The sequence below is a fragment of the Mauremys reevesii genome, linkage group 5 (assembly GCF_016161935.1).
Source record: "Mauremys reevesii isolate NIE-2019 linkage group 5, ASM1616193v1, whole genome shotgun sequence".
NCBI lineage: Eukaryota > Metazoa > Chordata > Testudines > Geoemydidae > Mauremys > Mauremys reevesii.
In genome coordinates, this window is record NC_052627.1 from 169,259 (window position 1) to 197,020 (window position 27,762).

General features: G+C 50.3%; 1 protein-coding gene across 4 annotated transcripts in view; it reads left to right on the plus strand.

Annotated features, from left to right (window-relative positions):
• The window catches only part of LOC120405620 (major histocompatibility complex class I-related gene protein-like), a 54,395-nt gene extending 27,641 nt beyond the window's left edge, over positions 1 to 26,754 (plus strand). For 3 of the 4 annotated variants that reach the window (XR_005598724.1, XR_005598725.1, XM_039539274.1), the window contains exon 6: positions 6,510 to 7,279. The gene's annotated coding sequence lies outside the window, so the exon portion shown is untranslated. Of the gene's footprint in view, positions 1 to 6,509; positions 7,280 to 26,669 lie in introns of those variants that run through there. The other variant, XM_039539275.1, reaches the window with a different exon arrangement.
• Positions 26,755 to 27,762: the final 1,008 nt, after the last annotated feature.

Consider the following 27,762-nt stretch of genomic DNA (forward strand, 5'->3'; position numbering starts at 1 on the left):
TGTTGACTCATATTTAGCTTGTGGTCCACTATTGTTGCATCGCAGGCGTATATGAACAAAGTTCTTCAGTCAGTTTGATTGGCAGCAAAAGGTTCTTTATTTCTCTCCAGCATACATCTTTATACTCTTGAAGCAGGCAAGCAAGCAGTTGCTAATTGGTTAACAAAATTTACACAGCCGCAGCTGTAACCCCATAGGGTAATTATCATCCTAACACCTGTTTGACTTATCATCCTATTTACTGCCTACCAGCAGATAAAAACTAGCCTCGACCTTGAAGTCTAAACACTTCAGCTCTCACATACTTATCTGCCAAGTTCCCACATCTCCCGCCTTTTCTCAAAATAAAAAAAAAAAAAAAAAAAAGGCATAAGCAAAACATTCCCAACTCATAACATCATAACACTACAATCTATCACAAACCAAAATTAAAACTTTATAAAACCAACCTATATAACCATGCAATTCTTAACATAACCCCAACAACACCAAACAAAAACAAAGCACAACAAATAAATGGTGTAAATTCTACAGGATTCCCCCCTTCTCTATAGCACACCAACTTGTGGCAAACTTCTATTACCAAATCATCCCTCAGATGTCAGGCGATCAAACTGACACTGAGGGAGGGGGGGTCCTAGAAAAAACACAACATAAACCACATAAAACGCAAAAGACAATTCTGGCCAGAAAAACAAACAAACAAACAAACATAAGACACAGAACATAAATTTAACTCTATAAATAAATGCATGGTACATAAAATGCTATGCAGCTAACACCAATTTTCTTAAGATCTAAAAAACAAAACAAAACTACCCCTACTGGGCAAGCAATCATTACATACAATATACAAATACCCTTAGTACCATCAGGCAAAAAAAAATTACATCATCAATTAAATCATTTACAGTAATACAATTGCATCCTGACTTACTTCTGAATTCAAAGCCATTCACAGCTTAAGGGTTCTTACTATTAACTTCTACTTTTAAACACAAAAAAAAATCACCACTTATATGCCCGTAGCCTAATACAATTACAATTACATAGCACTATATACATTCTTCAGCTAATACAACAAAATTATTTATAGCCAAACAATTACAAACTAATATCTTTACCTAAATTTATTTACAAACATTTCAAAAACACCAAAACTTTACTCTTTAGCAACTTTGCAAAATTCAACTGCTGTTCCCTCTAGCAATCACAGAGTTAACTTTTACTCTGCCTAACATTACTCGCTAGTAGTTAATTACCTTCTCTATCAACTACACCCTCAAGGTTATCAACCAGTTTTCCAAGCTTGTTGTCTGTTGCCCGCCGCCTGGGCCCGATCCTTTTTTCCTCATCAAGTTCTCTATCTATTGCGTGCCTGCCTGGGCCCGATCCAAAGCACTTTACATAAAGGTATTTTGGGTCACATAAATTCAAAGCCATTCTCCCAAATTACCTAAATTTATGCCTAAATAACACCATATCCCCCCCCCCCCTTTGAGAATACTCAACAAATCTTTTGGCTGAGTTTTCTCAAACTTTAAAAACAAAAAACAATTAGGCTCTAAAAAACAGGGGTAGTAATGGGGGGGTAATATCATTTACAATCCAATTAGGGAGGGCAATACATGCTAAAAAAAAATTCCACAACACAGGGTGCAGCCTGTAAAATAAACCCCAAAATCCAATCAATACCACAGTTTTTTAGCAGGAGTCCCAAATTTTTTCCTGCCAGTGTGCAATTCTTTGCTTCTTTACCAGGGTCAGTTCTCAATGCCCTTTTAGTCAGGAATTTCTAGACATTGGCAATATCAATGATGTGAGTGTTTTTTCTTCTGTTCCACCACCATCGTGGTTCAAGTTCTACGGGGGAAATTATCAGGACACCATCCTATACATTCAGGCAAAGCAAAAATTATTTCAATCAATTAAATCAATCAGGGAGGATCAAACAAACGGGATCCTGGCACAGCTAACAAGCAGTTGTTCTCCAGGGGCTCAGGGTGTGTACATCTTGTTGCTTTCTCAGTCATTCCATCCACCATTGCAGCAGTCATCTCTAATACTGACACTGTTGCAGTTTCTTCAGTCCTACTGTTTGCAGCCTCAAATCCTGAATGAGCAGTGGTAATATCTTGGACTAGTTCAGGAAATAGTTTTCCAGGCACTGCTTCTAAAGGCTTTAAAGTTTCAGCTGAGGTTTCCATAGATGTTACAGTTTCTGCAATGATTTGTTCTTCAATTGCTGCAGCTGTAACAGGCACAAATGTTTTTTGAGCCCCAGAGCTTTCAGTACTAAAAATGGGTGAGCCAGTATCTGCCAGCTGCACAGCTAAATTCTCTTGCTCCTCTTCGTCTCCCTTTCTACACACAGGCAGTTCTTGAGGACACATGGCGCTCTGTAGAGGGGCCCCATTTACAACTGCCCCTGGGCATTCTGATACTAGGTTAGATGGCGCATCTCCTACATCATTCTGCATGGGGGCCTCAGCTGCAACCGCTTCAGTGGGCTCTGATTCCAAGGTAAACACAGTATCTTCTACCTCTGTCGTCACAGGTGCCTCAGTTACCCCACTCTGCATTGTATCCCCCATAAGAGCTTCCTGAGTGATCTGCCGCCCATCGGATCCCTGAAGCCGAGCAGTTTGGGTGGGCTTGCGCAAAGTGATGTCCATAGCAAAGGCAGTTTGGGGAGGGCAAGTGGATCCAAACCCTCGAGACCCGCGGTCAATCGGGGTCGATCGGGGCACACATCCCTTGAAAGGTATTAACTGAGCAAGACGTGTACCAGCAGTTATAGTCACAGGGGGACAAAGGGCACGTACCATTATCCCAATATTCCCCATATAGTCGGCATCAATAAGGCCAGGCAAAACAAAAATACCTTGTTTCGATGTTGACGAACGGCCAATCAAAAGGGCACTCAGGCCAAATCCTAATGGACCATCGGTGTTGGAAGGAAGAACTTGAACCTCGTCAGTCTCTAAAACTACATCTGTCGCTGTGGCCAAATCCACTCCGGCACTGCCACGGGTTGCTCCGGTGAGGTGTTCCAGGCAGCCGGGTTGCTGGTTGGAGGCACTTGTGTCGTCGCGCTCCTCCGAGGGGCGCTCCGTGATCCGTTTCCCGGCAGTGGTGTTCCATCCTTCTTGTAACGCGCCCAACAGTCGGCGGCGCGATGTCCAAACTTATCACATCGTGTGCAAGCGCCAGTTGCAGCTTCAGGTAACACATCAGAGGCCCGCTGCTCATTTTGCATAGGGCAGTCCCGCCGGAAATGCCCGGGTTTTCCGCAGCAAAACAGGCCGGCTGGCCGGGTAGGTTTTCTAGCCCCCCGCTGTCGCCCGAGCAGGGGTTGTAACGCCACGGCCAGTGCAGAGGCCTGTGCCTTAGCATGAATTGCTGCCTTATCCGTCTCCTCAAGCATAGCGGCCCTACCACATGCCTCAATCATTTCCATCAGGGTCGCAGTCTTGGGCAAGGTGGCTAATATACGGCGGCAAGTGGGATTTGCATTCTGGGTTGCAAGATCAAGTCCAACTGCAGTTCTGGCCTCTGGCGTCAGATTAGGAGATCTATCAATAGCCTCTCGAAGGCGATCCAAAAAGGTGGAATACGGTTCCGATGGGCCTTGCATAATTTTAGCGTAGGGAGGGCTCGGCTTTCCCATCTGGGGCACCGCTTTAAAGGCAGCCAAAGCCAGTTCCTGCGACTGCTGCAGGATCCGGGGATCGAGGCGGGCTTGCAAATGCGGGTCAACAAAGCGACCGGCTCCCAAAAACACATCAGCAGTGGCCACGCGCCGAGGATCATCATCCGGTAAATCCAAATTGCGGACAAGAGCCAAGTCAACTCTCTTAGCCCAATCATCTTTCCACAACAATTTCTGTGTAGGTGTAAGAAGCATGTCAGCTAGCTTAATCGCATCATACGGACACATTGCTTGGCCAGCAAATACCTGTTCAATGATAGACTGTACATACGGATTATCTAGTCCATAAGCCATGATCGATTTCTGTGCCTCACGGATCAACTTCCAGTCCAAAGGGGCCCACCGTCTATGATTAGGGTGTTGAGGGTCTGGCGTAATCACCGGAAAGGCCTCAGGTGTTAGACCTTCAAGGATGGCTTCTCTTAAAACCCCATGCCAGCGCTGTACCGGATCCGGAGGGTCCCCAGTTGGAGGGTCCCCGGGGCCAGGCGGGGCGGGGGGGCGAGTCGAATGAAAGCACTTGTGAAGATGCGATCGCGAGGATCCAGGTGGAGAACCTTCCAATTGGTCCAACTTGTCACATATATGCTGCAGCTGTCGACCCTGGCGCTCCATCTCCTTATAGAAGGCATCAGACTGAGTAAACTGAGTAAACGTAGTCAAATCGGGATATGGCTTTGGCACATGTTCCACCCGAGCCCCCTTCGTTCCCCCGCAATCGTGGCACCCCCAGGTCCCGTGGACACGGCATGGCTTTGGAGGGGGTGCATACGGCAAGGCTGTCTCCATAGGCTCGGGTGTATCGGGGGGTAACAGGACCGTAGCAGGATCAATCATGTCGGGGCCGATAGCCACATTGGAGGGTAGCGGGGCCGTAGCAGGGGCAACATCATCCATAGGGTAGGGGTTGGAAGCCAAAGGTATCACCGTGTCCTCACCACCGAAAAACTCTCTGGCTCCAACCGGCAACACAGAAGGCATTCCGGGCGTTGGGCGGCAAAGCTCAGAAAGGGCCACCTGCACTCCTGCCTCGGCCACGAGAGTTTCTACTATCTCCTTCGCCTTATTCCATACTGGACTCAGGGAGAAGGCCTCCTTATCGCCCTGAGCCACCGACTTCCAAAGCTCGGAGCCTAGCCGCTCCCAAACAGTTTTATCAAAAATTGTACTTGGTTGAACAGAAAGTCCCCTTCTCCGTCCCCACCGCAGCAGACGGGATAACGTATTAGAGGGGAGCTTCTCTCCCTGCCGCTCCGCGATGCGCATCAGATATTCATGCACCGTCCTTTCTTCCGCTGATGCAGCGGTTCCCATGTTGAATTGATGTTAGCTGCTCACCTCTGGGCTGGGGTGTGCCTCCCTTTTCAGACGCCCTGCGGCTTGCCACTCGACACTGAGCTCAGGTGCGCCCCTCTTTTCGGACGCCCTGCGGCTCCTAGCCGCTCGACACTGAACTCAGGTGCGCCCTTCTCTTCGGACGCCCTGCAGCCGCCGCTCGACACTGAGCACAGGTGCGCCTCTTTCGACGCCCTGCGGCTCCTAGCCGCTCGACACTGAGACTCAGGTGCGCCTCCTTTTCCTCCTTTCAGTTCAGGCCACCAACACTATCCTCATTCAATCACGTCGGGGTCACCATTTGTTGCATCGCAGGCGTATATGAACAAAGTTCTTCAGTCAGTTTGATTGGCAGCAAAAGGTTCTTTATTTCTCTCCAGCATACATCTTTATACTCTTGAAGCAGGCAAGCAAGCAGTTGCTAATTGGTTAACAAAATTTACACAGCCGCAGCTGTAACCCCATAGGGTAATTATCATCCTAACACCTGTTTGACTTATCATCCTATTTACTGCCTACCAGCAGATAAAAACTAGCCTCGACCTTGAAGTCTAAACACTTCAGCTCTCACATACTTATCTGCCAAGTTCCCACACACTATGACCCTGAGATCCCTTTCCACAGTACTCCTTCCTAGGCAGTCGTTTTTCATTTTGTATGTGTGCAGCTAATTGTTCCTTCCTAAGTGGAGCACTTTGCATTTGTCCTTATTGAATTTCATCCTATTTACTTCAGACCTTTTCTCCAGTTTGTTTAAATAATTTTGAATTAGAATCCTGTCCTCCAAAGCACTTGCAACCCCTTCCTGCTTAGTATCTCCACAAACGTTATAAGTGTGCTCTCTATGCCATCAACTAAATCATTGATGAAGATATTGAATCAAACTGGACCCAGAACTGATCTCTGTGGGACCCCACTCGTTATGCCCTTCCAGCCTGACTGTGAACCACTGATAACTACTCTCTGGGAGTGGTTTTCCAACCAGTTCTGCAACCACCTTATAGTAGCTCCATCTAGGCTGTATTTCCCTAGTTTGAGACAGTCATGTGAGACAGTATCAAAAGTCTTAGGCTTTGTCTACATTAGCAACGTTAAAGCACTGCTACGGCACCAGCATGTAATCGCGGCACCACTGCTAGGAGAGAGCTCTCCCGGTGCTCTAAAAAAGCCACTCTCACAAGGGGCACTGGGAGTGCAGATCCCAGCATTGGTGCTGCGACTACACTGTCACTTAGAGCGCTGAAACTTGCATCACTCAGGGGGGTGTTTTTTGCATGTGAATAATGGAAATCCAGGACAGCTGCACTGTAGACTGATCTGTGCAGCAACCATCTCACTGCTAGGGAAGAGTAAGGTGATGATTCTTCCCTTTGGAGGAGAGTCCCCGTATCTACTAACTATGCTGAAACCTGCCTTGTGAGAGATGCTAATCTACTCTCTCTTCTCCTCCTCCTCTGCACAGCAAATGACTAAGGATCTAGTGGCTCTGACTGCAGTCCAGAGATGGAGGTTGCATTGCTTCCTCTGGGTGTGAAGACTTCTCCAGGGGTCCAGTCCAAATAGACTCACTGAGGCGAGGTCACAGAGAGGAAGGCATGCTGAGGGCTCAGAGTTGTGATAGGGGGCGGTGGAGGAGCCTACGGCTTAAACCCCAAGCAGCAAATATGGTCAAGACACTAAAGAGCAGTTCCTCCCACAGGCTGTTGAAGCTGATAGAGCATGCGCCTGTTGCACAGATTAACTATCCTTATAGAACATTTTTCCTACTATCTAACCTAAATCTCCCTCACTGCAAAGTAAGCTGATTCCCCTTTCTCCTATCTTCAGTGCACCTGGAGAGCAGTTGATCACCATCCTGTCCCTAACAGCCCTTAACCTAACTTATATGAAGACCTCCCCCCCCAGTATTCATTTCTCAAGAATAAATATGTCCATTTTTTAACCTTGTGTCTTGCATACAGTTAGGATATAGATATTCAGTCCTGTCTGTAAAGCCTTATACTTTAAGAATTTAGGTATATGTTTATCATTTAGCTAGTTATAAGGTGTAAGCAGAATCAGGATGAGCTCTAGCTTGACATCTGGTGGTGAATTATGGGGAGTGTGGAAAGAATTTCAGGGAGTGTGGAAAGGAATTTCAGGTGTTTGCATTTGCACACCCACACCGCTTAGCATAGCCCACGGCAGCCTGGGATGGTTATTTTGACAGCTCTGGGATCCCCAATTTCTCTGTTATTGGGGCAGGAGGAATAAAGTGTTGTCACCCTGATTATGTGAATGAGGAACTATGAGACTGCTTTATGACAGAGAGTTTCACCATCAATTAAGTAGCACTTGCTAGACAAGGGACATGGGTGCCAAAACCCAGTGAATTGAAAGAGGCTGGGGACTGGTGTGTGCCTGCCTGGGCCCCTTTTGAGGGCCTGGAACACTAATTGCACCTCTGCCTCTCTCCACTGTTGAAGAGAAGAGCTAATTTTGATTCCATTAGGCGTCCATCTAGAGGCTGCTGAGCTGAATTCACTTTGGGCCAATGGTGCACCAGCACTGGGACTCCCCTACTACAAGCTGAAATCACTAAAAGAGCTAAACTTACTGAGCTGAGATCACTGAGTGCTGTGTTAACTAGTGGGGGAGCCTGAAGATCTATTGCTAAGCGGCTGGCAGAGCGGAGCAGTTTGCAGCACAGTTGGAGCCGCCCACGGAACAGTGAGCAGAGTGGAGCGGTTTGTGGGGATGGCTGGAGCGTCTCATGGGTCGGCTGGAGGAGTGGCACAGAGTGAGTGGAGTGGAGCCGGTTGTGGTGAAGGCTGCAGCAGAACTCCACAGAGAGGCGGAGCAGTCAGCCCCGGCCCATGTAAAGTGTCCCTTAACACCCTGTGTGCCCCCCCACACACACATTTCCACCCAGGCTGGGGGGGGTAAAACTCTGCAGATAAACGTTTGAACTCTGGGGCGGCACTGACCAGGGACAGAGACTTTTGGGTTGTTGGACTTTGGGGTGATTGGACTTCAGACCCTGAGGGGAAAAGGACATTGCCAAACTTACTTGGTGGGTCTTTTGTTCATGGTTTGTGTTATGAATCCTGTTTGTGGTGTTTCCCCAATATGATGCCACATTGTTTCCCCCCTTTATTAAAAGGATTTTGCTACACTCAGACTCTGTGCTTGCGAGAGGTGAAGTATTGCCTCCTAGAGGCGCCCAGGGGGGTGGTATGTAATTGTCCCAGGCCACTGGGTGGGGGTTTGAGCCGGTTTTGCATTGTGTTATTGACACGGAACCCCTGGATACTGAACCCGGCCCTTGTTGCTGCCAACTCAGAAGGGCAGAAGGGTTACAGAGGTATAAAAGAATCTGTGTAAGGGCCTTCTCTCACTGTGACAGTCTGAGGCCTTGTTCTTAAGCTAAGGCCTTTGGCTAAGCAGTGTGAGCAGCCATAAACTGGGAAGTATATGATCACGCCCTCACATTCCAAACTAGTCATATTGAAATAAGGCAATCGGGGGCTGTTAGGAAGGTGATCCAATCTATCACCTCCAGATAAAGGGAAGAGCCTAGAAGATGTAAAAGGAAATTTAGTTTGACAGCTTTCTGTTTGGTAAGAACTCACTTATTAGTAGATACAGCTGGGAAACTCTTATGTCTTTATAGATGTAGTTGTGAAATCCTCACTTCTGAATTGTTTTGTTATTATAGTTCCCACTTTGCTATTGTTAATCTGCATGGTCTCTGTCTGGTTCTGTGATTGTTTCTGGCTGTGTAGAATTAATTTTGCTGGGTGTAAACTAAGGTGGTGGGATATAATTGGTTAGCTAATCATGTTACAGTATGTTAGGATTGGTTAGATACATTTCAGTAAAATGATTGGTTAAGGTACAGCTGAGACTAATGCTATATAAATTAGGGGCAAAGAGGAAGTAAGTTGGGATTCGAAAATAAGGAAAAAGGAACTTGGATTTAAGCTTGCTGGACGTTCATCCCAATAAACATCGAATTGTTTGCACCTTGGACGTTGGGTATTGTTGCTCTCTGTTCATGCGAGAAAGACCAGGGAAGTGGGAGGGTGAAGGAATAAGCTCTCTAAGGGTACGTCTACACTACAAGACTATTTCGAATCAACTTAATTCGAATTTGTGGAATCGACCTTATGAAGTCAAAGTTGTGTATCCACACTAAATACACTAGTTCGACTGTGTGAGTCCACAGTAACGGGGCCAGTGTCAACTTTGGAAGCGGTGCACTGTGGGAAGCTATCCCACAGTTCCCGCACTCCCCGCTGCCCATTGGAATCCTGGGATTTCCCCCCAATGCATGCTGGGGGGAAAAATGTGTCGAGGGTGGTTTTGGGTAACTGTCGTCATTCAACCGTCACTCCCGCCCTCTCTCCTTGAAAGCGCCGGCGGGAAGTCTGTTCACGCCCTTCTCTGGTCGGTTACAACTCGGACGCCACAGCACTGCGAGCATGGAGCCCGCTGCGATCATCGCTGCACTTATGGCCGTTGTCAACTCCTCGCACCTTATCGTCCACCTCTTCCACAGTCAGCTGCTGAGAAATTGGGTGAGGAGGCTCCGGCAGCGCGGTGAGGACATGAAGTGTGAGAGTGGCGCAGACCTCTCACAAAGCAGGGTACGCCGCGCAGCGGAGATCATGGTGGCAATGGGTCAAGTTCATGGTGTGGAACGGCGATTCTGGGCCCGGGAAACAAGCACGGACTGGTGGGACCGCATAGTGCTGCAGGTCTGGGATGAATCACAGTGGCTGCGGAACTTCAGGATGCGTAAGGGCACTTTCCTTGAACTCTGTGACTTGCTGTGCCCTGCCCTGAAGCGCCAGGACACCCGGATGCGAGCAGCCCTGAGTGTGCAGAAGCGAGTGGCCATAGCCCTCTGGAAACTTGCAACGCCAGACAGCTACCAGTCAGTAGCGAACCACTTTGGCGTGGGCAAATCTACCGTAGGGCTTGCTGTGATTCAAGTAGCCCACGCAATCGTTGAGCAACTGTTCTCAAAGGTAGTGACCCTGGGAAATGTCCAGGTCGTCATAGATGGCTTCGGCGCGATGGGATTCCCAAACTGCGGTGGGGCTATAGATGGCACTCACATCCCTATCCTGGGACTGGCCCACCAGGCCAGCGAGTACATTAACCGAAAGGGCTACTTTTCTATGGTGCTGCAAGCACTGGTGGACCATAGGGGACGTTTTACCAACATCTACGTGGGGTGGCCAGGCAAGGTTCATGACGCGCGTGTGTTCAGGAACTCTGGTCTGTTTAAACGCCTCCAGGCAGGTAGTTTCTTCCCGGACCACAAAATAACGGTTGGGGATGTGCAGATGCCTACAGTGATCCTCGGGGACCCAGCCTACCCGCTAATGCCCTGGCTCATGAAGCCCTATACAGGCGCCTTGGACAGTGAGAAGGAACTCTTCAACTACCGGCTGAGCAAGTGCAGAATGGTGGTGGAGTGTGCTTTCGGACGTCTCAAGGGGAGATGGAGGAGCTTACTGACTCGCTCGGACCTCAGCGAAAAAAATACCCCCGTTGTTATTGCTGCTTGCTGTGTGCTCCACAATCTCTGTGAGAGCAAGGGGGAGACCTTTATGGCTGGATGGGAGGTTGAGGCCAATCGCCTGGCTGCTGATTACGCTCAGCCAGACAGCCGTGCCGATAGAAGATCCCAGCGGGAAGCGCTGTGCATCCGGGAGGCTTTGAAAGATAGGTTCCTCGGAGAGCAGGGTAACCTATGACTCTCCAGTTGATTTACAGAGAAGCTGAACCTGAGCCTATTTCAGTGACTGTTGACTTCGATCTGCGGTTACATACCCCGTTCTCCAGGTTTCCCCCCTTCCAACACACGTTTTAAAATAACTTTAATGGAACACTGATTATTAATAAAGTTTTCTTTAATTATGAATTCCTGTTCAAGGGTTGAAACATGGACGCGGACTGTGGTGGGTACGGTGTGCACTGATGTCCAGACCGCTTCTACACTAGAGGAATGACAGGCTCCTGCTCCTACAGCGGTCTCTGGGGGGAGGATGGTTGCAGGTGGGTGTGCAGGAAGGGGTGGGTTTGCAGGAAGGGGTGAGGGGTGCCGTCTTTGGGACGGAGTTTGGATGCACCATAGACTCTGGACTGGGGGTTGGGGCATAGGAAGGGGTGAGGGGTGTGTGGGAAGGGTGAGTATGTGTCCGTGGATGAGGGCTCTTGCTGGGGCTCAGGGCATCGGAGAGGCTCGTGGCTAGGGGGGAAGGGCAGGGTAAGGGCAGCCTGCCTTGCCATTTGTGGATGTCAGGCGCTAGGACCCTGGGGCAGCATACACCTCACAGACTGACCCGGGGCAGCATTCACATCCCAGAATGACCCTAGTGCCTAGTGACTGTGGTCTGTGTGTGTCCTGCTGTTGATCCTGCCCCCAAGTCTGTACCCTGGTAATGGAGGCTGTCCTATGCAATTAAAAAACCCCTCCCCCACCCTTCACACAAAGTCTTCTGACAAGGAAAATGTGACGGAAACAGTGAATAACAACAAACTACTTTTAATACTCAACTACACAGTGGGGGGATGAAACTTGGATTTGGGACTGGGTGATCCAGGAAGGGAAGCACTTCTCATACTTTAGGGAATGAGAGCTGTTTGGTACATGAGCTCTCTGCTGGGGTGGAGTGACAGTTTTCACGGCCCCTAGCGCCCCTCCTTCTTGTGATTTTTGGTGAGGGGGGGACAGGACTTTGTGGCGGGGGAAGGCGGTTGCAGATACAGTTCAGGGGGGCTCTCTGCTCCTGCCTGCGGTCCTGCAGAACATCTACAAGGCGCTGGAGCGTGTCCGTTTGCTCCCTCATTAGCCCAAGCAGTGTTTGAGTCGCCTGCTGGTCTTCCTGCCGCCACCTGTCCTCCCGTTCGCTGTGTGAGCGCTGCTGCTGAGAGAGGGTCTCCCTCCACTGGCTCTGCTGGGCCACCTCGGCTCTGGAGCAGGCCATCAGTTCAGCGAACATCTCGTCCCGAGTCTTTTTCTTTCGCCGCCTAATCTGCGCCAGCCTCTGTGAGGGGGATGCCAGGGCAGTTCGGGAAAGAGCCGCAGCTGTGTGATGGGAAAAAGGAAGTGATTTCCTTGCAAAGATACATGTTTGCGAACACTGAACACAGTCTAGTCAGTTTCTGTGAACAAGACCATACAGGGCACCTAGTCTCACAAGCTCTCAGGACAAGTTCGAGATTTCGGAATACGCTTTCATTGGCTGCGGTCTTGCACAGGAGATCGGACAAGCGGGGCGGTACAGCTGAATCCGTGTAGCAGCCAGGCCTGGTAAGCACAACACTATAGGCTGCTTAACAGTTAATGGATAGCTGTGCCCTCCCGCTGAAGGCAATCTGTAAAGCATAAAGTCTGACCCTGTTCCAGCCCCTCGCGGCTGTCCCCGGGAAAGATCACTGTATGCTTTTCCTCTGTGGCCTCCAACACGTGGCTGTTAAGCGAAGGTCATTGCTATGCAAAGTAAAAGTCAAGCATTCACAATAGTAACAGTACACTAATTGCCCTAATTAGATGCAGCAGTCACCGAACGAGATTAGCCTGAGGCGGGTCACTCGGAGAGAGAGAGAGAGGATGCTGCTCGAATCCCTGCACAGACCAGGACCGTACGCTGCAATGCTGGTGGAGGCAATGATTCCGCTGTACATTAGGATGGCCTGGCGCGGAAGAGTGTGCTTCCATGGAGCACCCAATAAGGCACCTCTCCCCAGGAACCTCCTGCGGAGACTTTTCAAGCTGCTCTCCGAGAGCTTCGTGGAACTGTCCCAGGAGGATTTCTGTTCCATCCCTATCTGTGTGGACCTTCTCTTTATATAGTTTTTTAAGCAAAAGTTTTTATATAGTTTTTACATATTTTTTATTCCTGTTTTTTAAAAAATAAATGTTTTATGTTTATAGCACTTACCGACTGATCCTTCCCCTGATTCTGAGTCCGGGTTAACGGCCGGGGAGCGTTGGTAGGGGATCTCTGTGAGGGTGATGAAGAGATCCTGGCTGTCGGGGAAAGCGGTATTGTAAGCGCTGTCGCCTGCGTCGTCCTCCACAAACCCTTCCTCATCTTCCCCATCGGCGAACATCGCCGAGGAACTGCCCCTCGACACTATCCCATACTCAGAGTCCACGGTCACTGGTGGGGCAGTGGTGGCAGACCCACCGAGAATGGCATGCAGTGCCTCGTAGAAGCGGCAGGTCTGGGGCTGTGCTCCAGAGCGTCCGTTTGCCGCTTTGACTTTTTGGTAGCCTTGTCTCAGGTCCTTGATTTTCACGCGGCACTGCGTTGTATCCCGGCTGTATCCTCTGAGTGCCATGGCTTTGGAGACCTTCTCGTAGGTCTTTGCATTCCGTTTGTTGGAGCGCAGCTCCGAAAGCACAGACTCATGGCCCCACACAGCGATCAGATCCAGGACTTCACGGTCTGTCCATGCTGGGGACCTCTTTCTATTCTGGGATTGCATGGACTCCTCTGCTGGAGAGCTCTGCATCGTTGCAGGTGCTGCTGAGCTCGCCCCGATGTCCAACCAGGACATGAGATTCAAAGTGCCCAGACAGGAAAAGGAATTCAAATTTTCCCGGGTCGTTTCCTGTGTGGCTGGTCAGAGAATCCAAGCTTGGACTGCTATCCAGAGCGTCAACAGAGTGGTGCACTGTGGGATAGCTCCCGGAGCTAGTAAGTTCGATTTGCATCCACACCTAGCCTAATTCGACATAGCCATGTCAAATTTAGCGCTACTCCCCTCGTTGGGGTGGAGTACCGAATTTGAACTAAGAGCCCTCTAGGTCGAACTAAATGGCTTCCTGTTGTGGACGGGTGCACGGTTAATTTGAATTAACGCTGCTAAATTCGAATTAAAGTCCTAGTGTAGACCAGGCCTAAGACATACAACACCTTTGTTAATACACTGCAGAATATTTGCCTTTTTCACAATAGCATTACACTGTTGATGCATACTCAGTTTGTGGTCCAATGTAACCCCAGCTCCTTTTCTGTAATATCAGTACTTAGGCCGTTTAATGCATTTCATTTTGTCCTCCTGGCTGAAATATTTGCACTAATCAAGATACATTCAACAAAGATGGTTTCAGACCAATTCTCCAATTTGTCAAGGTTGTTTTGAATTCTAATCCTGTCCTCAAAACTGCTAGCACCCCTTCCCAGCTTGGTGATGCCTGCAGCATTTCTAAGTCTATTCTCCACTGCAGCATCTAAATCATTAATGAAAACAGTGAAAACTGTCAGAGCCAGGACTGACCCTTGTAGGACCCCACTAGCAATGTTTTCCCAGTGTAAGAGTGAACCACTGATAACTACTGAGAGTCTTTACAATAATTTCATCTAGACCTGAGCCATAAACAATGTAGACCAACCTATGTGAGATACAGACGCAGCCGTGGGTTCCTGTTCCTTCTGCTGCTGTCTCTGACGTGGGTATCCAGTACAGGAAGGGAGTTTGTACCTTTACTCTGGCTAAGCAGAATAACCCCTTCCCTCCTGTAGCATCCCCTGGGTGTGTGTGGTCCCTGTGGGGCTGCCCCAATCCCCCTTCCTAACCCTGCTCTGGAACAGATTTGGTTCCATTTACCCCGACTGAAAAGGAGAGTGGTTCTGGAGTCAGTGCTTTGAAGGTGCAAGGTGAGCCAACGCTGGTGTAGGATTTGCTAGGCACTCCCCTGCTGGCTATAGCTGCAGAAAAACAAGCCTGTCCTCCCAGAGCCAGGTTGGGACTAGAGGCTGGTCTACAAACACTGAACCCCTCACCCCAAATGCTCTCCACTCCTTCAGCGACCTTACCCAGTGCAGGGAGGTCGGTTGCTGGGTTTTGCCAGTGTGACCCACAAAAAGTTTTAGGAAAGAATTGTTATTGATTAGAACAGGGGGCCAGGAGCAAGAACGCCTGGATTCTGTTCCCATTTTTGCTGCTTCCACAGAAAATCAGTCATTTTCCTCTCATTGTGCGTTTATCTCCATCAATAAAATGGAGCCAACACCACCCTAGAAGTGCTAGGGATTATTGTATTGCAGTTGCCTAGGACAGCCCTCACTGAAACTGCCAAAGTTAGGGCAGGCTGCAAAAGGGAGAGCAAAACTGGTGGTTAACACAGGTTAAACTCACCAACCAGTAATAAACTGTGCTTCTCATCCCCCATACTGGTTATTGAGAATCTGAAAAAAGAAATCACATTGCATTTCAGTTGTCTGGCTCCCAATCAGCACCTAGGTCCAGTACAGTGAGAAGTCATTTAAAAACTCTGCTCGCTATACAAAATATTTTGCTGACCCCAAAGGGTCAGCCACACTGCCAGGTCAGTATTAGGTTGGATCTTACAAAAAAAAAAAAAAGCTGCCAGCCAATCCTTTAATGTCTAAAACTAAAGGTTTATTATAAGGAAAAAAGAAAGAAGAGAGTTGTTAAATGATAAAGCGCTCAGATACATACCGAAACTTCAAGGTCCAGAGATCAAGTTCTTAGCAGTATTGGTGAGTTTGCTGGCTTGAAAGTCCCTCTGGAACATCCACAGCTTGGATGAGTCATTCAGTCCTTTGTTCAGAGCTTCAGCTTGTAGAAAAGTCACTTCAGAGATAAGGAGTAGGTTTCTTTTGGCCCAATCCTCTAATTTGTTTAGGTCCCTCTGTATCCTATCCCTACCCTCCAGTGTATCTACCACTCCTCCCAGTTTCGTGTCATCTGCAAACTTGCTGAGGGTAGCTCAGTGGGTAGTGATCAATGGCTTCATGTCTAGTTGGCACCCGGTATCAAGCGGAGTGCCCCAAGGGTCGGTCCTGGGGCTGGTTTTGTTTAGTGTCTTCATTAATTATCTGGAGGATGGCATGGATTGCACCCTCAACAAGGACACGTGCAGAGTCCGGCACCTAGGACGGAAGAATCCCATGCACTGCTACAGACTAGGGACCGAATGGCTAGGCAGCCTGCAGAAAAGTACCTACAGTGGATTACAGAGGACGAGAAGCTGGATATGGAGTCAACAGTGTGCCCTTGTTGCCAAGAAGTCGAACGGCATTTTGGGCTGTATAAGTAAGAGCATAGCCAGCAAATCAAGGGATGTGATTGTTCCCCTCTATTCGGCATTGGTGAGGCCTCATCTGGAGTACTGTGTCCAGTTTTGGGCCCCACGCTACAAGGAGGATGTGGAAAAATTGGAAAGAGTCTGGCGGAGGGCAACAAAAATGATTAGGGGGCTGGAGCATATGACTTATGAGGAAAGGCTGAGGGAACTGGGATTATTTAGTCTGCAGAAGAGAAGAATGAGGAGGGATTTGATAGCTGCTTTCAACTACCTGAAAGGGGGTTCCAAAGAGGATGGATCTAGACTGTTCTCAGTGGTACCAGATGACAGAACAAGGAGTAATGGTCTCAAGTTTAGGAGAGGTTTAGGTTGAATATTAGGAAAAATCTTTTTTACTAGGAGGGTGGTGAAGCACTGGAATGGGTTACCTAGGGAGGTGGTGGAATCTCCTTCCTTAGAGGTTTTTAAGGTCAGGCTTGACAAATCCCTGGCTGGGATGATTTAGTTGGGTTTGATCCTGCTTTGAACAGGGGGTTGGACTAGATGACCTCCTGAGGTCCCTCCCAACCCTGATATTACATGATTCTAACATACCTGAAGAAACCACCATTCTTGTTACTATTAACATCCCTTGCTAGCTGCAACTCCAAGGGTGATTTGGCCTTCCTGATTTCACTCTTGCATGCCTGAGCTATATTTTTATACTCCTCCCTGCTCATTTATCCAAGCTTCCACTTCTTGTAAGCTTCTTTTTTGTGTGTAAGATCAGCAAGGATTTCACGGTTAAGCCAAGCTGGTCGCCTGCCATAGTTACTGTTCTTTCTACAGATTGGGATGGTTTGTTCCTGCAATCTCAATAAGGATTCTTTAAAACACAGCCAGCTCTCCTGGATTCTTCTCTCTTCCTTGTGTCTGGATCCTGAACTTGACCATCTCATGGTCACTGCCTCCCAGGTTCCCATCCACTTTTGCTTCCCCTACTAATTCTTCCCTGTTTGAGAGTAGCAGGTAAAGAAGAGCTCTGCCCCTAGTTGGTTCCTCCAGCACTTCCACCAGAAAATTGTCTCCTACACGCTGTATTGCTCTCCCAGCAGATATTGGGGTGATTGAAGTCCCCCATGAAAACCAGGGCCTGTGATCTAGTAACTTCTGTTAGTTGCCGGAAGAAAGCCTCAGCCACCTCATCCCCCTGGTCTGGTGGTCTATAGCAGACTCCCACCACAACATCACCCTTGTTGCACACACTTCTAAACTTAATCCAGAGACTCTCAGGTTTTTCTGCAGCTTCATACTGGAGCTCTGAGCAGTCATACTGCTCTCTTACATACAACGCAACTCCCCCACCTTTTCTGCCCTACATATCTATAACTCACACTACAAAGGTGATACAAACATATAAATAAGATTATCATACTTGGCAAAGCATAACATTTTCACAGATACCTCACATGGCATATCTAGCACAATTCATCACAATTTTATAATACTGGTATCGACACTATAGTAAAGTGTCTTCCACATTCCACAGCATCACAGTGCCCTCCACCCACCAGGTTAGCTCTAAAGGAGGTAATCTCCTTATAGGTTTTGGTGGACAGGCCTGGGTTCTTCTGGGTCCTGCCTCCAGCTCAGCAGGGTAAAACTCTTCCTTATTTTCTTCCCATATGAATTTATTTGGCGGTGCCTCCACACCCTGTGCCCCTTCCTGGCAGGGTCATCAGGGCAGCTTAGGAGGGAAATTCTAATACCAGTGTAACCCCCACTTACCTGCCAGATATTTGGAGGCTCCCAACACACACACACACACACAATTCAACACAGTAATTATATTAAACAGGAGGTAAATATAATGTAACCGGTTAAAACACAATTCTAAGGCCTGGTCTACACTAGGAGTTTATGTCGAATTTAGCAGCGTTAATTCGATTTAACTGTGCACCCGTCCACACCAGGAAGCTAATTAGTTCGACCTAGAGGGCTCTTTAGTTCGAATTCGGTACTCCACCCCGACGAGGGGAGTAGCGCAAAATTCGACATGGCTATGTCGAGTTAGCCTATGTGTGGACGGAAATCGACCTTAGTAGCTCCGGGAGCTATCCCACAGTGCACCACTCTGTTGACGCTCTGGACAGCAGTCCGAGCTCAGATGTTCTGATCAGCCATACAGGAAAAGCCCCGGGAAAATTTGAATTCCTTTTCCTGTCTGGCCATTTTGAATCTCAGTTCCTGGTTGGACATCGGGGCGAGCTCAGCAGCACCGGCAACGATGCAGAGCTCTCCAGCAGAGGGGTCCATGCAATCTCAGAGTAGAAAGAGGGCCCCAGCATGGACTGACCGGGAAGTCTTGGATCTGATCGGTGTGTGGGGCGAGGAGTCTGTGCTTTCGGAGCTGCGCTCCAAAAAACGGAATGCAAAGACCTACGAGAAGGTCTCCAAAGCCATGGCACTCAGAGGATACAGCCGGGATGCAACGCAGTGCCGCGTGAAAATCAAGGACCTGAGACAAGGCTACCAAAAAATCAAAGCGGCAAACGGACGCTCCGGAGCCCAGCCCCAGACATGCCGCTTCTACGAGGCACTGCATGCCATTCTCGGTGGGTCTGCCACCACTGCCCCACCAGTGACCGTGGACTCTGAGGATGGGATAGTGTCGAGGGGCAGTTTCTCTGCGATGTTCGCCGATGGGGAAGATGAGGAAGGGTTTGTGGAGGACGAGGCAGGCGACAGCGCTTACAATACTGATTTCCCCGACAGCCAGGATCTCTTCATCACCCTCACAGAGATCCCCTACCAACCCTCCCCGGCCGTTAACCCGGACTCTGAATCAGGGGAAGGATCAGTCGGTAAGTGCTATAAACATGTAAACATTTATTTTTTTAAAAACAGGAATAAAAACTATATGAAAAGAAGGTCAATACATATAGGGATCGAACAGAAATCCTCTTGGGACAGTTCCACGAAGCTCTCGGAGAGGTACTCGAAAAGCCTCCGCAGGAGGTTCCTGGGGAGAGGTGCCTTATTGGGTGCTCCGTGGAAGCACACTCTTCCGCGCCAGGCCATCCTGAGGTACAGTGGGAGCATTGCCTCGACCAGCATGGCAGCATAGGGCCCTGGTCTGTGCAGGGATTCACGCAGCATGCGCTCTCTGTTTCTCCTGGTGACCCGCCTCAGGGTGATCTCGCTCGGCGACTGCTGCATCTAATTAGGGGAATTACTGTAATGTTACTATTGTGAATTCTTGACTTTTCCTTTGCATAACAATGACCGTCGTTTAACAGCCACGTGGTGGAGGCTGCAGAGGGAAAGCATACAGGGATCTTTCCCGGGGACAGCCGCGAGGGGCTGGAACAGGATCAGACTTTATGCTTTCCAGATTGCCTGCAGCAGGAGGGCACTGCTATCCATTAACTGTTAAGCAACCTAAAGTTTACGGCTTACCAGGCCTGGCTGCTACACGGATTCTGCTGTCCTGCCCCGCTTGTCCGATCTCCAATGAAAGCGAATGCCGAAAATTCGAACTTGTCCTGAGAGCACATGAGATAGGTGCCCTGTATGGTCTTGTTCACAGAAACTGAGTAGACTGTGTTCAGTGTTCGCAAACATGTATCTTTGCAAGGAAATCACTTCCTTTTTCCCATCACACAGCTGCGGCTCTTTCCCGAACTGCCCCAGCATCCCCCTCACAGAGGCTGGCGCAGATTAGGCGGCGAAAGAAAAAGACTCGGGATGAGATGTTCGCTGAACTGATGGCCTGCTCCAGAGCCGAGGCGGCCCAGCAGAGCCAGTGGAGGGAGACCCTCTCTCAGCAGCAGCGCTCACACAGCAAACGGGAGGACAGGTGGCGGCAGGAAGACCAGCAGGCGACTCAAACGCTGCTTGGGCTAATGAGGGAGCAAACGGACACGCTCCAGCGCCTTGTAGATGTTCTGCAGGACTGCAGGCAGGAGCAGAGAGCCCCCCTGAACTGTATCTGCAACCGCCCTCCCCCGCCACAAAGTCCTGTCCCCCCCTCACCCAAAATCACAAGAAGGAGGGGCGCTAGGGGCCGTGAAAACTGTCACTCCACCCCAGCAGAGTGCTCATGTACCAAACAGCTCTCATTCCCTAAAGTATGAGAATTGCTTCCCTTCCTGGCTCACCCTATCCAAAATCCCAGTTTCATCCCCCAACTGTGTAGTTGAGTATTAAAAATAGTTTGCTATTCATTACTGTTTCCGTCATGTTTCTTTGCAGAAGACTTTGTGTGAAGGGGGGGAGGGGTTTGTTAATTGCATAGGACAGCCACCATTACCAGGGTACAGACATGGGGGCAGGATCAACAGCAGGTCACACACAGAGTGCAGTCACTAGGCACCCAGGTCAGTCTGGGAGGTGTCTGCTGCCCCAGGTCAGTCTGGGAGGCGTATGCTGCCCCAGGGTCCGAGTGCCTGGCATCCACAAATGGCAAGGCAGGCTGCCCTTACCATGCCCTTCCACCCTAGCCATGAACCTCTCCGATGCCCTGAGCCCCAGCCAGAGCCATCATCCCCCTACACCTACTCACCCTTCCCACACACCCCTCACCCCTTCCTGCAAACCCACCCCTTCCTGCACACCCTCCTGTAACCGTCCTCCCCCCAGAGACCACTGTAGGAGCAGGAGCCTGTCAGTCCTCGAGTGTAGAAGCGGTCTGTACATCACTGCACACCGTACCCACCACAGTCTGCGTCCCTGTTTGAACCCTTTAACGCGAATTCGTTAGTAAAGAAAACTTTGTTAATTAAAAATGTTCCAATAACTTTATTTTTAAACGTCTGTTGGAAGCGGGGAAACATGGTGAACGGGGTATGTAACCGCTGAAAAAAGTCAATAGTAACTGAAACAGGGGCAGGTTCAGCTTCTCTGTAAAGAGACTGGACTGTCATAGGTTACCCTGCTCTCTGAGGAACCTAGCTTTCAAAGCCTCCCGGATGCACAGCGCTTCCTGCTGGGCTCTTCTAATCGCACGGGTGTCTGGCTGAGCGTAATCAGCAGCCAGGCGATTTGCCTCAACCTCCCATCCCGCCATAAAGATCTCCCCCTTGCTCTCACAGAGATTGTGGAGCACACAGCAAGCTGCAATAACAATGGGGATATTGGTTTCGCTGAGATCCGAGCGAGTCAGTAAGCTCCTCCATCTCCCCTTGAGACGTCCGAAAGCACACTCCACCACCATTCTGCACTTGCTCAGCCGGTAGTTGAAGAGCTCCTTGTCACTGTCCAGGGCGCCTGTATAGGGCTTCATGAGCCAGGGCATTAGCGGGTAGGCTGGGTCCCCGAGGATCACTGTAGGCATCTGCACATCCCCAACCGTTATTTTGTGGTCCGGGAAGAAACTACCTTCCTGCAGGCGTCTAAACAGACAAGAGTTCCTGAAAACACGCGCGTCATGAACCTTGCCCGGCCACCCGACGTAGATGTTGGTAAAACGTCCCCTATGGTCCACCAGTGCTTGCAGCACCATTGAAAAGTAGCCCTTTCGGTTAATATACTGGCTGGCCTGGTGTGCCGGTCCCAGGATGGGGATGTGAGTGCCATCTATAGCCCCACCGCAGTTTGGGAATCCCATCGCGGCGAAGCCATCTATGACGACCTGGACGTTTCCCAGGGTCACTACCTTTGAGATCAGTAGGTCAACGATTGCGTGGGCTACTTGCATCACAGCAACCCCCACGGTAGATTTGCCCACGCCAAAGTGGTTCGCTACTGACTGGTAGCTGTCTGGCGTTGCAAGTTTCCAGAGGGCTATGGCCACTCGCTTCTGCACACTCAGGGCTGCTCGCATCCGGGTGTCCTGGCGCTTCAGGGCAGGGGCCAGCAAGTCACACAGTTCAAGGAAAGTGCCCTTATGCATCCTGAAGTTTCGCAGCCACTGTGATTCATCCCAGACCTGCAGCACTATGCGGTCCCACCAGTCCGTGCTTGTTTCCCGGGCCCAGAATCGCCGTCCCATAGCATGAACATGACCCATTGCCACCATGATCTCCGCGGCGCGGGATCCCGTGCTTTGTGAGAGGTCTGTGCCACTCTCACACTTCATGTCCTCACCGCGCTGCCGGAACCTCCTCACCCGATTTCTCAGCAGCTGACTGTGGAAGAAGTGGACGATAAGGTGCGAGGAGTTGACAACGGCCATAAGTGCAGCGATGATCGCAGCGGGCTCCATGCTCGCAGTGCTGTGGCGTCCGCGCTGTCACTGACCAGAAAAGTGCGCGAACAGAGGTCCCGCTGGCGCTTTCAGGGAGGGAGGGCGGGAGTGACGGTTGAATGACGACAGTTACCCAAAACCACCCTTGACACATTTTTCCCCCAGCAAGCATTGGGGGCTCGCCCCAGAATTACAATGGGCAGCGGGGACTGCGGGAACTGTGGGATAGCTGCCCAGAATGCACCGCTTACAATGTCGACGCTGGCCCCGTTAGTGTGGACTCACAAAGTCGAATTAGTGTCCTTAGTGTGGATACACAAATTCGACTTCATAAGGTTGAATCCACAAATTCGACCTAAGTTAAATCGAACTACTCTGGTAGTGTAGACATACCCTAAGGGTCATCGGTGCCCATGCTGATAATACACATGAATTTCCCCAAGCACCTGACCTGATAAAGCAAATATAAAATTCGGGTCCTGTTGGCACACGTACTTTGTAGGGGCCCTTGATGACCTGTGACCACAATATCGTCTGTTCAGCTGTTAGCAATGTGGCTGGGTGGGCTCAGTGCTGCCCAAGTGACTCACATGTGGGATAGGGTGGTAAGTCCCTCCGCAGATTTATAGGCAGTAGGGGGTAATAAAATCCGCAACCCCCTGACCCCCTGGCTTGAGGACACAATTCAGGGAGCAGGGGGGTCTCCCAAACAAACACTCTCCCTGACTAGCTAACTAAAGGATAAAGGATGGTGACACAGTAGGTTTAGAGATGGCTCTGGATGCCCCAGCTGCAGCTACTTCCGCCAATCAGCCAGGGCTTTGCTCCCTTCCTCAGCCCCAGCCCTCTGCAGGGCTTTTCCAACCCCTTCCAGGCTGGAGCAGGGGGAGGGGGTCACCCCGTTACACAGCACAGAGATAAAAGATTTTCTTTCTATTACAAAAAAACCAAAGGAAATTAACAAACAAAACCCCTTCATTTAACCTTACTTACGTTTGCTTTCATCAATCAAATCATTAGGAAATACAAAGTCAAGGCTTTTAAACAGGATGGAAAGGTTACGTTTTTTCCCATGGGACCCCTTCCTCATTCAGTGCACAGGGTTTTCTGCTCTGGGGCTGCGTACTGAAGGAGTCTGTTGCCTGTAGGATCCCTGCCTCATTTCTTGCAGAGTTAACGTTGCACAGGCAATGCTCATTCTGGTATTTCCTAACTTGAGAGTGCTTCACTTTGCAGCCTTTTAGTCCTCTGTGCATTTCCTAATGTTTATAGCTTGCTTTATTGAGGAGAACAGTCTTCATGACAAAGGGTTTGGTTGTGTGTGCGTGTGTGATGTCTCCATTATTTATCTGGTCAGTGTCACTAGTGTGCGCTTGTAGCAGGGTAGACCCTGCTCCTGCCCTGAGGGGTTTAAAAGTGGTTTTGCCAATGGTCCCTTTTATAGCACCCAGAATGGGAGGAGGTTTGGCCTTGTGATGTGAGGCCTGGGTCTGAGAATCAGGGCTCCTGGGATCTGGGGCTCTGCAATGGGGTGTGGTCTAGTGAGTGGAGCTGGATTTGTTGACAGTGAGTGAGAGGGGCTTGTGCTGAAGGACCCTAGGTCAATCCCCACCAATTCCTGTGATGTCTACATGTGGCCATGATTTTACTTGCCTCTCAAGGTACGTTATTTAGCCCATTCCTGGACACACGTGTTACATCTGCTGCTGGCCACCCCTGAGATGTAGGTCCTTCATCCACACAAGGACATGGCACATCAAGGTCAATCCAGCAGCTCTCATCCGGTCTTCACCTCCGCAATGGATGGTGAGCTCTAACCTGACCAGAGAAAGACAGGGTGGTATTCTTCAGGGGAATCTGCTGGTGCTCCTGCATCCCCTGCTCCACCTCACACCCTGACACGCTAAGGGTTATAATTATAATTATAATTAATTGGAGATATACCAATCTCCTAGAACTGGAACTGGAAGGGACCTTGAAAGGTCATCGAGTCCAGCCCCCTGCCTTCACTAGCAGGACCAAGTACTGCTTGGTTTTCCAAAGATACCACTAATCTCGGATAAACAAAGCAGCTGAGATGAGGTCAGTGTGGGTGGATTTACTGAGCAGACTGGTTCTAATGGAAGAACAGATTTCTCCCCTGCTCTAGGGAGATTCCCATAGGAAAAGTCTCTGATGGTTGGGGTGGGGGCAATGCAAACCCTCAGCCCTCTGAATGGCAGGAAATCAGGACTCGGGGAGTTAAGGGGTGTCTCTGTCCTGCTGGAGGGAGCAGACCTGGAGAGCAGGAAGAGCACTAGTGGCATTGTAGGAAAGCCAGTGACTTCTACCTGTGAACAGGGGCGGCTCTAGAAAGTAGGCTGCCCCAAGCAGCGCGGAGCGCTGCGTCGCCCTTCCCCGGTCCCGCGGCGGGTCCCCTCTTCCCACGGCTCCGGTTGAGCTTCTGCCGGCATGCCTGCGGCAGGTCCACCGGAGCCCGGGACGAGCGGACCTGCCGCAGTCATGCCTGCGGAGCTCAACCGAGCCGCGGGACGAGGGGACCCGCCGCAGTCATGCCTGCAGCAGGTCCGCTCGTCCCGGGCTCCGGTGGACCTGCCGCTGGCATGCCGGCGGCAGCTCCACCGGAGCCAAATGCCGCCCCCCCCGGGAAACGGCCGCCCCACGCGCCTGCTTGGCGCGCTGGGGTCTAGAGCCGCCCCTGCCTGTGAAGGTGGCTGAAGCTTCTGGCAGACATTAGAGTCCCGGATCCTTACACCTCCTTTGAGGATCCTTTTCCTAGGAATAAAATAAGGACACCACCCAGAGAATGACATTTGAATCCCAGGGAAAAGGGATGATCTCAGCCAGCTACGTACCAGGAACCCAATTTTTGTCCCAAGAGCCACAATTACCCAGATGAGATTTTCTTCCCCATTTGCTTTCAGGTTAGTTACTCACAGGATTCATGTGTTTGCTTTGCCGGGTCTCCACTCTCTGCAGCTCTTCATTGGTTTTAGTAACAATCTTTCCGTTTTTTTGATTCTGTTGCCTCTTCTTACAGTGTAGCATCTGCTTAGCACTTTAAAAAAAAAATCAATTCAAACCAAAATCCTGATCCTACATTGAAGATCTAGCCCCGTCCCGTCCCGGCCCCAGCTGAGGGTCCCCAGCTTTGGCCCCACGGCTCCAGCCTGGCCCCCGCAACGCTAGTGCTGGTCCTGGCCCCGGCCCCGCGCCTCTGGCCCAGCCCCCGTGGCACCGGTGCTGGTCCCGGCCTGGCCCCACGGCTCCTGCTCCACCACGCCTGTGCCAGCCCGGGGCCACAGTTGTGGCTCCGCGGCACCAGCGCCGTTCCCGGCCTGGGTCCACGGTTGCGGCTGCGGCTCTGGCGCCGGTGCCGGCCAAGTCCCGCGGTTGTGGCGACGGCGCTGGTCCCGCGGTTGTGGCGACGGCGCTGGTCCCGCGGTTGTGGCGACGGCGCTGGTCCCGCGGTTGTGGCGACGGCGCCGCGGAACCAGTGCCAGCCCAGGCCCGGCCCCATGGTTGCAGCTCCGGCCCTGCGGTTGCAGCTCTGGCCCTGTGGCACCGGTGTCAGTCCCGGTCTCAGTCCCGGCCCCGGCCCCGTCCCGACCCCACGGTTGTATCATTTCAGTTCACTAACCACACATCAAATTGCCTTTGTTTAAGAAATCAGTTCGTTTGAAATGCAAAACATTTGGATACAACTTGTTTCTTATGCTTCTCTTTCTAGCTCTGGCATGACCTTGCTGTGTGACCAAAGAGAGGTCACTTCTTTTCTCTTTCCCTCGGTATCATGGGGGATGGAGGAAATTCTCTCAGTCCTAGCAGGAGAGAGATTTGAGCAAGTCAGGCGTGTTAGGGACCTCATGCTCTAAGGGACAATGGGCGATTGTTGTTTGGGGTAAGAATTCCAACAGATTTGTTACTTGTCCCTCAACCAAAGCCAATAACACCTCTCTGTATTTTCAGTCATGAGTTAGACAGTCTCAGCCCCCCTCTGTCTCCCGCAGCTCTCAGGTGTTCCTTGGATTAGGGAGGCTTGGATGCTAAGAGAACTGGAATTATTTGACTGGCTTCCTGGGTGTTACTAGCCCATGAGGGTCTCAGTCTGGTCCCTGAGACCCACACTCCCAGACACTAAAGATCAGGACGGATTGATTTCACTCAAAGTTTTTTGTATTTGTATTTTTGAATTATTGTCCTAATGAAAGATTGATTGTCATGAAATCTTAGAGCTGGTAGATGACAGAACAAGGAGCAATGATCTCAAGTTGCAGTGTGGAAGGCTTTGATATTAGCAAAAACTTTTTCACTAGGAGGGTGGTGATGCCTTTGAATCTGCTAGGATAGAGTCCCCTATCTTGTACTTAGAGCCTATTTTTTCCTTACCTTCTACACAGATGACAATGTCTTTGAAACAAATCCACATCGAAATGAAAAACACACGCACAGAATCTCCTCTACAGCATCTGTCTCTTGGTCCTCAGCGAGAGACCGCGAGCTGGAGGCTTGCTGCAGCAAGGCTACAGGGCTCTCCGAGGTTCCCCCTGCCCCGCATCCCTGTCCTGCCCGGCTGTTGGCAAGGGAGCTCTATGAGGTCACAGATGCCTCATCATCTTTGCCCAGTAGGCTGAGTTCCTGCCAAAGGCCTTTGTGAAGTCACTGCCGCACCCACCTTTCCCTGGCAGGCCTGATGTCTGCCCCTGGCCAGCCCAGCTGGATGGTTAAGCTGCAGCCCGGATCACCCCACTTGGTCATTATTGATTCTGGGGAGCAAGCAGGCCACCCAGTAAAACAGCAGAGTCTGTTCCGCACCCCACACTGAGCTTTTCATAGAGGTTATTGTCTGTTACAACTGTCCCCCCTGCTGCATTCCTTTTTTTCTCTCCTTTCTGTTGTTTTGTGAGGCTGCCCCTCCCAGCCATGGGGCTAACAAGTCACAGCCTGGCCCTGCTGTCATGGAAATGGCTTGTGCAGACTAACTGGAGCCATTGCTCTGCTCAGGGAGGGGGGCTTTTGGCTCCTTTGTTCAGACCTGGACTCGGTGTAGGGTGCTCTGCCCAGGTATGCAAGACCTAAAGTGGCCACATAGCTGAGTGTATGAGTAATGCCTGTGGCTTAGAACTTGCCCGGACATGTCTGTGCTCACCTGAAATCTTCTCTCCTCCCCTCTAACAAGGGGAACCAATCAAAGTTACTGGCGGGAAACCGCCTAAGTTTGCCTTTATAACCAGACATTTTCTGATCAGACCTCGGAGAAGGTCTTTGCTTTGCCACCTGGTCTGATCAGCTACAGGTCTTTGGGGGGCCCTCTCCCCACTCTCGGTTGTTTTTGAGCATACCCCTGTTTTTAAACTCCCCTCCCACGAACAACGAATTTTGCCTGGAGATCTCCTGATGATTGTAAGTGAATCAAGTCCTCTCTGCGTCCTCTGATGCTGAAACTGCTGTTCCTGCTGCTGCTTTGGGGATTGGTAAGAACTCCCTCTCGCA